The following is a 15,927-nucleotide window of genomic DNA, read 5'->3' as shown; positions in this document are numbered from 1 at the left end:
AAAAGACCTCCCGATCAATGTTCAAGAGATGTCGAGTCAGGCAAATGAGGCAGAGAATAATACACCGATCCCCAGCAAAGAAGATGATCGTAAGACTGGGAATGAATTGATGGTCAAAGGAATCTCCAGAAGAGAGGGTCGTATCTACAACGCCCCGATTCCTCGAAAGAAATAAAATGAGAGAGTCTTATCGGTGAAAACCTTCACAGGCACCGAGAGGCGATGTAAGATGAGGGATATGAAATGAGAGAGTCTTATTGGTGAAAACCTTCACAGGAACCATAAGGCGCCGGGAGATGAGAGAAAAGAGAGAGTCTCATTAGTGAAAACCCCTCGAAGGGCACTATGAGGCGACAAGACAGATCAACAAAAAGCGACCACATTTGCAACAAAATGGACAGTCATTTATCATCCCCAGCAAGTCAGACCATCGGGCAAATCGATTGATACAAATAGACTGGGTCGGGAATCTATGGTGCACGTCATGATCACGGGGACCAGTCATGTCCTCCAGATAAGTTCTTCTGAGTTTCTTCTCCCTACCAAATATGGGTTCAGAAAGATTTTCTCCTTTTCTAGCTTTTATTTCTCTTCCTAAAATTTGTCTTGAAAAGGATTTTTCAAAGCTTACTACCAGAGACCGAAGGGGAATTCATCCAATACAGGATAACACAAACAGTTTTAAAGGCCGACCCCAGGCAACGCAATGATCGTGCCTCGCAGTTTTGGAGGAAGTAAGCTCCCAAAGGGAATTGTTTCGGGAGTAAAAGCAGATTCCCACAGCACGTGCTTAAAGAGAAAGCAGAAAAGGGAACAAATCAAAAACCAGCCCCAGTAGGCTAGAGACCCCCGGCAGGCAATTTCGTCCACTAACCAATTATGGGGACATAGAGCAAGAAAAAGGGAAGAGAGGAAAAATCATCCGCCGTAAAGGCACTCTCTACCACCACGATTAAAACTAATTAGATCCTTTTGTTTGCTGCAGGAAAACAAAGGATTGATAAAGGCAGCAAGATGCAACGCCAGGGAAGTCACCAAAAACCGGGGCAGAAAATTTTCTGCCAATTGTCGAAAATTTTCTCAGAAGAACGGGGAAGCAATTTCAATACATTTAAGTTCTAGGTCGCCCACCAGTATAATGCGGGAATACATTTAAGTTCTAGGTCGCCCACCAGTATAATGCGGGAATACATTTAAGTTCTAGGTCGCCCACCAGTATAATGCGGGAATACATTTAAGTTCTAGGTCGCCCACCAGTATAATACGGGAATACATTTAAGTTCTAGGTCGCCCACCAGTATAATGCGGGAATACTTTTAAGTTCTAGGTCGCCCACCAGTATAATGCGGGAATACATTTAAGTTCTAGGTCGCCCACCAGTATAATGCGGGAATACTTTTAAGTTCTAGGTCGCCCACCAGTATAATGCGGGAATACTTTTAAGTTCTAGGTCGCCCACCAGTATAATGCGGGAATACTTTTTAGTTCTAGGTCGCCCACCAGTATAATACGGGAAGACGGAAGGTTACAACAGAGATCCCCCAAGCAGGAAACAATAAAATCCCCCAGCACCAAGAAGCAGAAGGCTACAAAGGCAAGCGCGCGATTCAAAAGGAAGAAGGAACGCGTCTTAAAAGAAGCAGTTTGGGAACGTTATAGCATGCCCAACATAACAATTTTGATGAAAAAGCCATACCACCGAAGAAACAATTGAAAGGCTTGAAGAAGAGGGCATGTTCCCAGCAGATCAAGTGAAGTGATGAAAACTGGCATTCAGAAAAGGCGAAGGACCAGTATCATCCCCCAAGTTCACAAATAAAGGCATCAGAGGAAAGCATTAGCCGACAAGAAAGTAAGGCAACAAGAACAAGTCGAAGATAGATGAGACTTCATGATCCATAGTCTAGCTTAGCTTCTTGTTTTTTTTCCTTTTAGAGCAATGTAACAGGGAGATCGGTTGAGAGGTAGCATCCTGCAGCAGCATGCAACAGCGCACAACAACAGCGAGCACTACAGTCACACGGTAGTCCCAGCTACCAAAATTTCCCGAACTACATTGTCCTGATTCCTTTTCAGCCTAGGATATGTAGGAAACCTCTGAAGCAAAGGTTCGGTCAAATCTTTTTCAAAAAAATGCTTCACACGGAGTACTCAGACGAGCAAAAAATCACCTGCTTTATCTTTGCGCGAAAACCCTTCGTGTCTTCGGGCAAAGAGGGGCAGCTGTAAGCACGTGATTTTTGCTTCACGGACAATCGCTCCAAAAGAAAATAAAAATAATGACAAATGACTTCGCTGTACAATTTTTCAATTTTTCCGTGACATATGTTATTAGTCATTTGTGGGTCTGTCCATTTCGCATCTAGTCATTATCAAACAAAATACAAAAAATATGTGTCGTTAAAAGAAAATTCAAAAATATATGTATGTGTGCATCGTTCATTCTAGGCTGTGATCTAACCATTTTTTTTATTATTTATGTGTGTTTATTGTTGTAGGTGTTACACAATATGTGTGTAAGTTTTATTTTAATTATTTACCTTGTTTTTTAGGAATTTTTGGTTAATTGGTTGAAATAAAAAGGGAAAGGAAAATCTGATTGGGCCCCAAAACGAGGCCCAAAACCAAAGCACTGATCCAGCCCAAGTCAGGCCGGCCCAAGCACAGATTCAAACGACGTCGTATCGGCGTCCCTATTGAAGCCGTTGATCTGATTCAAACGAACGGTCCAGATCAGGCTGTTCAACTCACCTCAACGACGCCGTTTCAGGCAAGTTGATCTGAGCCGTCCAACCCCATTGATCCAACGGTCCCTGGCTTCCCTCATAACCCGACCCAGCTACCGGTTCAACCCAACCCCTCACCTAAACCAAAACGACCCCGTTCCCATACCAAACGACCCCGTCTTGTTACCCACCAATAGATCTAAGCCGTTCAGATCACTTGATCTAACGGCTCCAATCTCCCTTCCCCTTCCGTATATAAACTTGGCCCTTCACCCCACGCCCCCTATCCGAACCCCCCCCCCCCCTTCAGTCATCTCCTTCCCCAAGCCCTGAAACCCCCAAACCCTAACGCCGCCCTAGTTTCCCTTTCACCAAAACCCGGCGGCATGAACGCCGATGACCACCCCCTTCACACCCCTGAAGCATCCAACCACCCTGAACACGAATCCACTAGCCATGTACCTCAAATCACCTCCTATCGTCTCGAATCTGGATTTGAAGATTCGAGACAAAACTCGATCTATACCAAACCTCACCATCTTTGTATCAGACACTCCCATGACTTCCCTCGTGACCAAACCAAGCTTGGTTTGGTCCGAATCTACCCACAACTTCTAAAAAACCAGATCTGAAAATCCAGACCCTAGAACACATGAACTTGTGGAATCCGGCCAGTCTTGACAGGGGTCTGAGGTCTAATAGACCTTAATCAAGGTGTTCTCGTGTGAGAACACCCTGATTAAAGTTTGTTCGGCCTCAAATGGTCAAAGTTGAGTCAGTTTTGGTTAAGTTTGGTTTAGACATTTTTTCGGTAAGTTTTCTTTCCCTTTTGTTTTATTCAACTGCTAATTAAGTCGTTAGCATGCCTTGTTGTGATTGTTTGTTATTTTCTGATAGTTTTCTTAATTTCTTCCATCTCTGTCAAAGACCTTTTATTTGGTCGATTGTTTTCTGTGTATGATTTGAATGTATCCTATGATAAGCATGTCCGATTAGGATAGTCGTCGCATGAATAATTCATATAGGTTCCCAATAATTGAACAAAGTTGTTTGATGCCTTTAGGTCCCTGTATGTGTTTGTTTATTTGAACGACTGATTATTACCTATTATAATTAGTATAGTCGACTTGATAAATGTCGTCGATTAACTCCCTACGACTGAATGATCAGATATGCTAATACGTACAACCTCACATGACTGAACAAACCTGTATTATGAAATGAATATTGGACATTATCTGTGAATGCTAGTTTGTAACTACATTGTAAAAACAATTAAAAGAATCAGGCTAGGGCAATTCTGAAATTGAACTTTCAGAAGTTCAAAAATGCCCTGATGCTGCAATGGGCAGGGCAGTAATAATCAAGGGCTAACAGGGGTAGTCTGGGGTTTGAAAAGAACAAAAATGATTAGTTTAAATGAGCTGACAAGTAGGGTACTAATTTGGGATTAAACTAATACCAATGGGGAACAAGACACAAGAGTATGGGGTTTAAAGTGAATACTTAAATGAACCCATAACCCTTGATTAGAGTAATAAGACAGGGCATGGGGGCTGATTAAGGATTCCGAGAAAGATGCCTTTAGGCATGGGGAGTTAAGGGGTATGGGCAGTCTGCAAATGCCAGAATCCAGGCAGCTTGACTGCACTGGTCGTTTGGCTTATAAATAGGCCATTTCAGAACTCAAAAAGGGCTGGAATTTTTAGTCTTGAGAGAGGTCTTGTGAGTTTAAAGAAAAAGACTGAAAACATAAGAAAATTTCAGTAAAACACTATAACCAAACACTGTCTGAGAGCTATATAAGAGTTCATATTGGTCAAGCTGTCTTGGCCAAGTTCTGTTTCTTTGGCACTGACTGAGCTGCTTGTGATTGTCAAACTGCTGCTTTGCTGCATTGAACACTTTGTCCCTCCTGTTGTTTCCTTACTCTTTCCTGGGATTGTTTGTTTGGTACTCGACCATCTGCTGGTTCTCCTTGTTCTGAGAAATATTGTTGGTTGTCGTGGGCTGTGGAAAACACTTGGATTGTTGATTTGTTGCTGTGTTGTTGCTGTGTATCTGCTGTTGCTGTGTTTACTGCATACTGCCCAGCTGATCATTCCTTTCTTCTTTGTCCTCTATACCAGGTACACAACCAATGCACTGTCAAAAATGTAATTGGAAAATTGAGCATGAATACAAATGAAAAGTCCTGAAGAATGTCTTTTATACATAGATTGTTACATTAAATATTCATGTAATGTGTAATAGTTTGCATTCTTGTTTTGGATGCTGGAGATAGCCTTCAGGCCTAATAAATGTCAATGAATGGTAGTTGAATGTTTGATTGTGTATATAGGTTGGTGATAAGAGTATGCCCAAGGCAGTAGGTTGTATCTCAGATTTAGTTCAATGGTGTAGTATAAGCCTGTAATGTATGCCAAACATGACAATCGTACACTACTAGTTAAGTTCTTTCCTTTCCGATAAATTGCCATACATAACTGTTAAACCGTGATTTAAGAAATAAAAAAAACAGGGTTTGCAATCGCAACCCCACGAAGGTCGAGCCTGGGTCAAAACAGACCCAGCAGGCCTGCCCCGGACAAACAATGGCCCAGGTCTGGCCCATCACGCGTGGGCTGGATTTGGGCCTTTAATTTTGCTCGGCTGACTGTGTGCGTGGCCGCACTTCTGATTTTGCTCAAGCACTCGGAATTCTGTTATAAATAACTTGCAAGCATGTAATTAATTAGGACTATCTACTGTTTTCAATTGGTAGAGACAAACACGACAAGAAACGTAGTTGCTATAGGATACCCTTTTAAAATAAGAACGAGATGAGCCTCGACGAAAATAAACAAAAACGCGCAGGCTGCGGGGCCCTCGTTAAATGTATATTATCGGAGCATTCAGTTTCCAGGATGGGTCGTTTAGCAAATCTCACAGCCCTCTCAGAATAATAACGCGATAGTCTCTTTAAGCGCGTATCTAATAATTTTACCTTCTTAAATTCGGGTGCGCATTTATGTGACCCAAATCCAAATCTCGACGGATTCGAAATGTGTTTCTAATCACGGGTACATTGATTGTGACGTGGCTCGAAATGCATGTCCATGACGTCGCAAATTCCTTTAAAAAATGAGAATGAGATGAGCCTCGCCAAATAAAATACAAATTGCGGGGCCCTCAGTAAATATTTGCTTTAAAAATTGTTTAGACTTCGGGATGGACCGTTTAGTAAAATTCCACGGTCCTACCCAAAATAAATACGCTAGTTGCTTTAAGCGCGCCTTTAATAATTTAATTACCTTAAACTCGGGTGCACATTGATGTGACCCAAATCCAAATCTCAACGGAGTCAAAGTGTGTCAACGACCACTGGTACATTGATTGTAACGTGGCTCGAGATACATTTTATAACGTTGCAATTCTTGATAAAAATAATAGTAAATGATAAAAGCGATTAAAAGTTAAAATTTTGCACATAAGTTCACACTTGTATAAAATCAGATAATCAAGCCGAATATAACAGTTGAGCGACCGTGCTAGAACCACGGAACTCGGGAATGCCTAACACCTTCTCCCGGGTTAACAGAATTCCTTATCCGGATTTCTGGTACGCAGACTGTAGTATGGAGTCATTCTTTTCCTCGATTCGGAATTAAAATTGGTGACTTGGGACACCCTAAATCTCCCAAGTGGCGACTCTGAAAGAAATAAACCAATCCCGTTTTGATTGTCCTTTAATTGGAAAAAACTCCCTTGCAACCCCTCGGGTGCGGAAAAAGGAGGTGTGACAGCTCTGCATTGCATAAGGCTACCATTCTGCCTTCCGAAGTTAAGCTCTACCTCCTTCTGCATGGCTGAAAGATCGCCACTTCATTTACATCTTGGATGGCTGAAATATCGCCACTTCATTTACATCTTGCATCGGATGAAAGATCGCCACTTCATTTACATCTTGCATGGATGAAATATTGCCACTTTATTTACATCTTGCATCGGCTGAAAGATCGCCACTTCATTTACATCTTGCATCGGCTGAAAGATCGCCACTTCATTTACATCTTGCATGGCTGAAATATCGCCACTTCATTTACATCTTGCATGGCTGAAATATCGCCACTTTATTTACATCTTGCATCGGCTGAAAGATCGCCACTTCATTTACATCTTGCATGGCTGAAATATCGCCACTTTATTTACATCTTGCATCGGCTGAAAGATCGCCACTTTATTTACATCTTGCATCGGCTGAAAGATCGCCACCTTCTGCATCTTATAAGCTGAAAGATGCCAATCTATCCAAAGCCGTCATTGTTCGGAGGCACCATTTTCATAGCCCGAGAACGCCATGTCATGGCCTGAGGACCCCTTTTTATCTTTTGCATATCATTATTCAAAGGCGTCATAGTTCGAAGGCATCATTCTCATATCCCTAGAGAATCATTTCATGGCCTGCGAATCCCTTATCATACGCTTCATGGCCCAGGACGTCATGGTCTGAGGACGTCATCCTAACCGTCCAAAGACAACATTCATGGTCCGACGGGAACTTGCATCACGTTTAAATTTCCGCAAAATATACACTTGTATTGCTTATTTGCAGTTAAACTGGAGAGCAGCAGCCGTCTCAGCAGGAGCAATCCCGCTCCAGATCCCGCAACCCTGTTAGACTTTAACCATCCATTCCAACCCAAATATCGCGTCCGTCTTGAAAAATCTCCATCGGCATATTCCGCCGACGGATCTTGAACTACATATGGCCTGATTCTTGTAAGACCAGGGATATGTAGGCAACTCAGGAGCCAGAGCTCGGTCAAATTCTTCAAACCATTCCGTTCGGTCAAATTGGTCATCATATCTTTACCCGACAACTCTTTCATCCTTCCCGGTAAAGAGGGGCAGTTGTTGATACCCAATGTTTCCCTGTATTGTTTATATGCAAAATGCCTTTCAAATAGCATGTATATGCATATATAAGTATACCATTTTTTTAAAAAAAGATTTTTAAATCAATTTACTGCCCTATTTTATCAAGAAAACCCCAATAGTTATCTCCAAAATTATCATTTTTGTAATTCATTTATTGGACTCTCATATTTATACTAAAATATAGCTAGTATGATTTTTGCACATTTTTATAAATTTATTTAAAGCCAAATTGCGTATAATTGCAATATTAGCCTATTTTAAGATTTAATTATGTTTATAATTACAAAATTGATTCCAGTATTTTTAATTTAATATTTATATATTATTAATTAATTTAGTACCTTTAATTTTTTTCTAGAAATCATTTTACTATTTTTTATAAAATAAATAAGGAAAAAGTGGCTATTTAAATACTAGCCCTACTTATTTCAATTTTAGCCTAAATTCTACCCCAATTAAACACCATTGAACCCCAACCCAATTCCTAAAATTACCCGCCCCTGACCCAATTAAATCCAACCCACCCGGCTCCCCGTTTAATCCAGGCCGTTGATCAAAATGATCAACGACCACATTCTCTCCTTTCCTTTTTTAATTCACCAACCCCACTAACCCTAAGTCATTTTCACCTACCCGCCGCCTCTGAAACCCTCCACTCTCTCAAACTCTCTCGAGTCTTCTCAAAACCCTAGCCGCCTCTTATCGCTTCCACCCTGAAAACCACCGAAATCCATGGCTTCCAGGGCTATGAGAGTCTTATACCTACCTCTTGTTGCTCTTACACACCTGATCTCTGAAGATTCAAGGCCTGACCTTGAAGGTTTTGCCCAGACCTCTGTCGATTCGAGGTTCCACGACCATCTATGATCTTGCTCCGGCGTACCATGGTTGTTTGAGCCTGATCCTGACCTCTCCGACTCAGATCGGTGACTTTTCAAAGCCTTTCTCATTTCTAGGGTTCTTCTGAAACCCTAACCCTTCGAGGTTTTTTCGATTTCCTTAGATCTGTTCTAGATCCATGCTTTCCTTAAGGTCTTAAACGTTTTCCTGACTTTTCTTCAAAAAACTACTTTCAAAATCTTTTTTTTCCGATCTAGGGTTTTCTGAAAGTATTTAAGTGTTTTCTCACTTTCTTTTTCCTTTTATGTGTATTTACTTCTACTGGGTTCTTGTATTTTCTTCTACCATGTTCTTACGTGCTTTTTCTACTGTATTTTCCTATGCTATATTCTCGTATGCTTTTCTACTGTATGCTTTCTCTACTGTGTTATGATATGTTTCTCCTACTATATTTTCTTACTAAGTTCTTAAGTTTCCTTATTAAGTTCCTTTTACCGAGCTCTCTTTAAAGTTTCTTCTAGAATTTCTTAGCATGCTTCTTCTACTATTTTTAGCAGTCTTCTCTATTATGTTTCGTATTAGCTTCTTTTACTCTATTTTTCTTTGAATTCTGCTACTTTGATCTGCGTGACTTGCTATCATTGTTTTCTCATGAGTTTTTGCTGCTGAAAGAAACATGCAAGAGGTTTCATAGAACTGAAACCTCTGAGCCTGCTTCGATTACTTGCCTTCTCATCTCTATACTTGATTCAAGGTGGAAACACTAGAATTCGGGGGTTCTACCAAGTTTGATTATGTGATTTAATTGAACTAGGGTTTTTATTTTAGAACCCCTAACTCTTTAAGACCAACTTCGAGTCTCTGACCGAGTTTGGACATCTGTGTTTGCATAAGATTCGGACCTTTGGCTAAACTCTTCTAAACTCTTTCTTCACTGGATTTTTCTATTGATTTTTGCAATGGCACAACATTTTCTTTCAACTCAACGTGTTTGTGTGCTCTTTATATGTGATGAATCTTCCTCTAAAAAGGCTTTCAACTCGTGATTGATTCAAATTCCTTCTAAATAGATCTGATTACTTCCCTTTCCATTGTTTGCTAATTTCCCTTAAGTTAAAAAAACCTTTCCCATTTTTTTGAATCGGTTCATTCATACAAGACCCCTGACCTTTGATTTACTGGTTGTTAATTGATTTTCTTGCCTTGTTTGTGCAACCGCGTATTTCAGAAATTCTGTCCTTAAATAACCTTTATGTATTTACACCTTAATTGCATGATGTGCACAAAGTGCTTATTCATTTTTCTTTCCTTAAATTTTTTTTACCTGTTTGAATCTGAATCCCTTAATTAAGGGAAGTCTTGTGTAATTATTGACAATCAGTTCCTTGACTATTTTCTTACCTTATTTCTTCATGATTTTCACACTATAAAAGGCGCGACCCTTTTTCACAAAGAAGACATCAGAATCCTTTTGAACTCATACTCTCTCACAATAACTTTCTCTTCTTGTTTGCATTGTGGCCTGTTTACAAGACCTACTACTTTTCTTTGTTTGTTTCCTTTGAAACTGGTATGTCCTGATTTAAGCTTCAGCACCACAACAATGTGTTTATTTACAGTCTTTGTATCCATGTCTACTTTACTGCTTTCTGTAGAGTTCAACATTTAAATTAGTATGCTTATGTCCTACTGCCTGTTTCTGCTATGAATCATCGCTCCCTATTTCCCTTTATGTGCTTTGAGTTACAGTTTAAAACATGGCAATATGCAAGTTATTGTCTATGGATTGAACTTGATCCCTTAGAGGATCCTAACCTCTAAACAATGTGTTCTAACAGGCTTATGGGTGTGCCAGCATTTCCCATTGCTGGGTATGCCCACTAGCCTGTCCTTGCCTCCTTACCACCTCCCAATTCCCTATACCCCTATGTGTATTAATGTCAATTGTTTCCCTTCCCCTTTCCCCTTTTCAGAATTTTGCACTTGCACCCTCTCTTAGTCTCCAAGTTCCCCCCCTTCTTGTGAGCCTTGCCTTGGGACCTTGAGTTTCCTCTGAACTTAGACACTTGAGGGCTGACACTTCCACTGCACTATGTCTTCATCTATAATGCATTTGGGTGTGAGCATTGCCCGGAGTCCATACGAGGCTCTTAGGGAACTCTGACACATCCAAATTGGAGAAAGGCTTTGAAACAAGATCTCTTGGAGTTGGTTTACTTCATACTTCAGATAGAAAGTCTGAATCAGACTCTCCTTGGTTGTACTTTTTCTGATTGTATTTTTTCTTTACTTTACTCTTTCTGGGCTGTAATAACTTTGTAATAAAACTCTCGGGGATGGCTAGTGAAAAGGGATGTGTAACTATGTATGCAAAAGGGGTAGATAACCTGCCTATAGGAGTTTATGAATTCCTGCATTCTCATATAAACACCATGTCTATAGGAATCTTGCATTCCCGTATAGATACCATGCCTATAGGTTATTTCTGAATTTCTGCATATCATATAGATATCCTGCCTATAGGTTCTTTCTGAATCTTGCATATGCATTCCTCATTAGGAAAACATGTTTATAGGTCTTAAATAATCAACCGCAATTAGATATCATGTTCATAGGCTTTAAACGAAATTCAGCATCTAGATGCCATGCCTATAGGATTTCTGCATTTTTTACTGTGTTTATAAAAGTGTCCAAAATCGATAACACATAGAAAGCATGCCTATAGGAGCTTTAATCAAATCTGAACTGCTTCACTCGCTTATAAGTCCAAAACCAATAACAATGATGCACGCTCTTTTGCTAAAACTCGCCTTTCTTTAATAACAGACAATTTTTCTTAAATCAGTATGTATTTATGTTTACTTCATTGTTTCTAGAATCAGTAGATATCATGCCTATAGGGTCTTCGTCTAACACTTAGGCAAGCTATATGGTGAAAGTTTATTAACGAATCAGATTTTATATGCTACAACCGGCAGGTAGGCCTAATTCGGGCTTCTTATCTGAACGATGTAATAAATCAGTCTGCCTCGATCCTTTAAGTTTAATCAGACCCTAAATAGTATGTGTAAGTCATGCTAACTACTTGTTTTTTCTCTGCTTAAAGAAGGTCTGTTTGAGCCTTTTCATTTGTTTATATGCTTCCCCGTACTTGCAATATATATTTGTTTGTCGCCTTAGTATTTCTACCTTTTGAAACCACAAGTAAGCCCAATATCCCTCCATTTAGGATTAGTAGTCCCAAATGCCTCCGGGACTGATAGGACTGAGGCGGGTAATAGCATGCAATAAGTAAACGAGACCATTCCGCGCTTTAATGCCTTAACGGGGTGGGAAAGGGTAGATATGGATATGATGACCACGCGATAACATCACGTGTAGCCCCTCACTGAGGAGTGATTACCGGATATTGTGTGGGGTGATCCATATTATTAATAAACCTAGGACCCCTCTTCCCTTTGTTTCTTTTAAATCTTTTTAAACCATTTCTTTTAAGAAAATCAACTCCTTTTAGTTCCTTTTTCTTAATTTTGTTTATTTGTAACCATTACGGGAAAATTTCCTCTTATTTGAAGCCTTTATTTGCCTATATGTTATTTGCACTTAAGTCACAACAATAGTTTGGCTGGAAACGACACTAGTGGATCCTGAGGGGTGCCTAACACCTTCCCCTTGGAATAATTTCAAGCCCTTACACAATCTCTAGTTACTCAAATCAAACCTTTCTTAGTGTCCTAATGCACTTAAATCATTAGGTGGCGACTCTTCAATTCAAAACCCAATTCCCGAAAGGGAACGAGTTGTCCTCCCAAATGTCATAAACCCGATTTCGCGAGAAAAAGGAGGCGCGACAGGTTGTGCAGCAGTTTGATAGTTTTAAGTTTTCCATCGGGGACGAGTATTCCAAGCTGCAAAACAACCTGAAGACTCTTCTTTCTCTTATGGACAGAGTAATCGTCGAACAAAGTCAGCTGTGTGATGAATTCAACAAGTTGAAGAATGATCTCGTTGGACTGTGTAGTCTTTTGCATGAGTACCCTACAGTTATCTCCGATACTGATGATGATGAGATATTTAGAGAAATTGAGGAGTACTATGATGATGATGATGATGATGGTAATGATTGTTAGTGTTTGTAATCCTTTTTTTATATTTTAATGTTGTGCTTTTTTGTTTACTTTAGCCTAGAGAGCTGAAGTTTTTAGGTTCATTTTGTATAACTTCAGCATAGAGAGCTGAAGTTTTGTTTGTACTTTGTGTGTTGTTTTCATCTCTTTTTATATCAATGTAATTCTCATCCTCTTTCTTCTTAGCTTTCTATTGCATTATTCTTGTTATTTGTTGGTATTTGTTTTATACTTCTTAGTTGGTTTTTATGTTTAGTTTTTGTAATTCATTTTTATGTTATGTTGTGCTTTTTTGTTTACTTCAGCATATTTGAGAATATACTGAAGTTATTAAGTTCCTTTTCTATAACTTCAGCTTAGAGATGCTGAAGCTTTTGTTTGTACATGCGTTTCTTTTGTGTGTTGTACGCGTATGTGTGTGTGTGAGAGTGTGTGTCTGTGCGTGTGTGTGTTTGTTAAGGATATGTAATTCATATACTGTAACCTGAAGTTTTTTCTTGCAGAAGTCATTGCGTACTTTTTTAAAATGCAACCAAACTTGTAAGCCTGCGCAACAAAAATGAGTGATTTGTACTTTATCAGTATATAAAATAGTCCAAGCGCTTATTTTTTTATTCCTATGAAAAAAAACACATTTCAAATATGTCATACAATAATGAAAGTCTAAATTCAGATCAAGGATTATTGAAGGTTGGAGTATTTTTCAGTGTGTTTCTTGAAATATGGATGAGGTACCGGAGAAGACAAGCAAGTTGTTCTGTTATGCCCAACTTGTTTACATCGACTTCATTTGGTAGACTTGAATGGTACTGATTCAGTCACAAGTATATGTCTCTTCTTTTGTCTTCTTCCTTGTAAAATCTCTATATCGGGAGGTTTTGTGATCTCAGATTGTACATTTTGTGGTATATCCCATGATTTTTGATCTCCCACGGTATTCACATGTCCTTCATATGTTTTCAACCATGTTTCCTTTGAATACCAATTTGAGCAGTAATCAGATTTCTGCAAATATCTCTTATTAATAGCAGCAATTGCATGTGGACAGGGCAATTCATCAAGTTGGAATTCTAGGCAATCACAAGTTCTCTTCTTTAAGTCCACAATGAATTCGATTCCTTCACTATTTATTCTAAACAACATTGAATCAAGGTTGAACACCTAACAAGGAATAAAAAATTAAGACAAACTATATTAGTGTATTGTTGCTTCAAAAAGAAAAACTATGATTCTTTTTAAATGTAAGAATTAAATGACTGCAACAGATATAAAAGGCTGAAGTTAATAAATATACTCACAAATATTTTGCAAGCCAAGTCCATCTTCTTAGTCATCTCTTCTTCTGCCCATATTGATACTCTGTGAAAAGTTTCATTTGCCTTTTTTCTCCGTTCGTAAAACCACTCTCCCAACTTTTTTTGGATGAAATCTAACATTCTTAAAATAGGCATTTTTCTCCCTTTTAGTAAAACGGAATTCATTGATTCTACTATGTTTGTTGTTAGCATATCATAACGTCGTTGTGGGAACCACGATCGAGCCCATCTCTCTGGAGGCTCTTCCATTATGTAATTGTATGTTTTCTTGTCAATACTTTTGAGCTGGGACATTAACTGATTAAAATCTTCACGTTTGTATGACCTTGCAACACTTTGAAAAAGATTTATTACCGTGGCTTTTGCATTTCTTTGCTTTAAATTTTTCTCAAAGTGATACAGGCAGATACCATGGTGAGCTTCAAGAAAAACTTTTCTAATCCCTTTGTGATCGATTGTTTTTTATCTGACAAGAAAACCAGTTCACGACAGACTTGAATTGTTTTTCTCATTTCTCCAAAGAACCAAATGTATGCCTCATTATTTTCTGAATCTGCTACACCAAAATATAGAGGAAAGATTTGATTGTTTGCATCCTTTGATACAGCAACAAATAGAACTCCACGGTATTTTGACTTTTAAAACATTGCATCTACTGCAATAACGGGTCTATAGTAGGACCAACCAGCTATTGATGCCGCATGAGAAAAGAACATGTAAGCAAATATGTACAGTGAAACACAAAAAAACAAATCATAAGGTGTGAAGTTTTTCAAATAGGAACATTTGAAACTTCAGGTTGATGGTTAGTATTGTTTTGCTTACCTATTCTGCCCATCTCTTTTTATGCTTGTGTACGTTTCTGGATTTTTGCACACCATCATGTGTAGGTATGAAGAAAGAATCTGGTAGTTCTCTTCAGGTGTTTCCCTTATGCAAACAACAACTTTTTGGATAACACGCCATGCCTTGTGATAACCAATGTCAATTCCAAATTTCTTTTTCATTTCATTTTCTACAAAGGCTGGTGTAACCTCTATCTTTTTGTCTCGTACATATTCTATAATTTATTCACTTATAAAATTTGATGTAGCATGCTTCTGAAATGATTTTCTTGCATCAACCGAGCATTCATGGAAGTTATGATATTTTATCACCCTGAATAGTGTAAATTTTTTTATTCTGGTAGCACGTACATTCCAACCATATTTGTCCACGATGCATTTCAGATCGTATCTCTTTGAACATGATCTAACAGTAGTGAATTCAATTTTCTGGTTTATCTCCAAGCTGCAGAAAAATTTAGTCATGTTTTGTTTGTTCTCAAAAATTGATCCAACTCTTACTTCCTCAGGAAACGCATCGTGCCTAAGTATTTTACACGGTGGAAATTCTTTCAGCTTTCTCCTCACTCTTTTTCTTGATTTTTGAGAAGCACAAGAAGTTTCAGCAATTTTTTTAATTTTATCTGATGTTATCGGTATAAGCTCCATGTTTACTTCATCTTCGTTGTTGATTATCATTGCAGAAGATAACAAAAAACTTTCTTGGATTGTGTGTTGGTTGTCAATTTGCATTATTAGTTGTCCTTCTTCTTCTTGGTCATCAATAAATTGGTATGAATTTATTGGAGGATGGGGTAATTGTTGCAGCATTATATATTATGAAGCAGCTGTAATATTAGAAGGTTGTTGCTCGTTATCTACTTCCATTATTGACTGTCCTACTTTATGTTGATAATCAGCAAAAGGTTCTGAATCTATCGCATATGCAAGAGAATGTTTGAATGTTGCAGATTCTGAAGGTTGTATTTTTTCGATGATGAAATGGCAATTCTTGTAGGCTGAATCAGTTGTAAGCAAATGTATACAAATACGGAGTTCTTCATCTGAAGTTACAAGCATTCATTTGCTTATATTTAGTTTGATATCAAACCATACTTTTAATGCATATCTGGTTGAATCAATATTTGCAACTTCACTAATGTTCTTCAGGAAA

This window comes from Nicotiana tabacum, chromosome 7 (assembly GCF_000715075.1).
Source record: "Nicotiana tabacum cultivar K326 chromosome 7, ASM71507v2, whole genome shotgun sequence".
Taxonomy (NCBI): Eukaryota; Viridiplantae; Streptophyta; class Magnoliopsida; order Solanales; family Solanaceae; genus Nicotiana; species Nicotiana tabacum.
Note: the sequence above shows the minus strand (reverse complement) of the source record.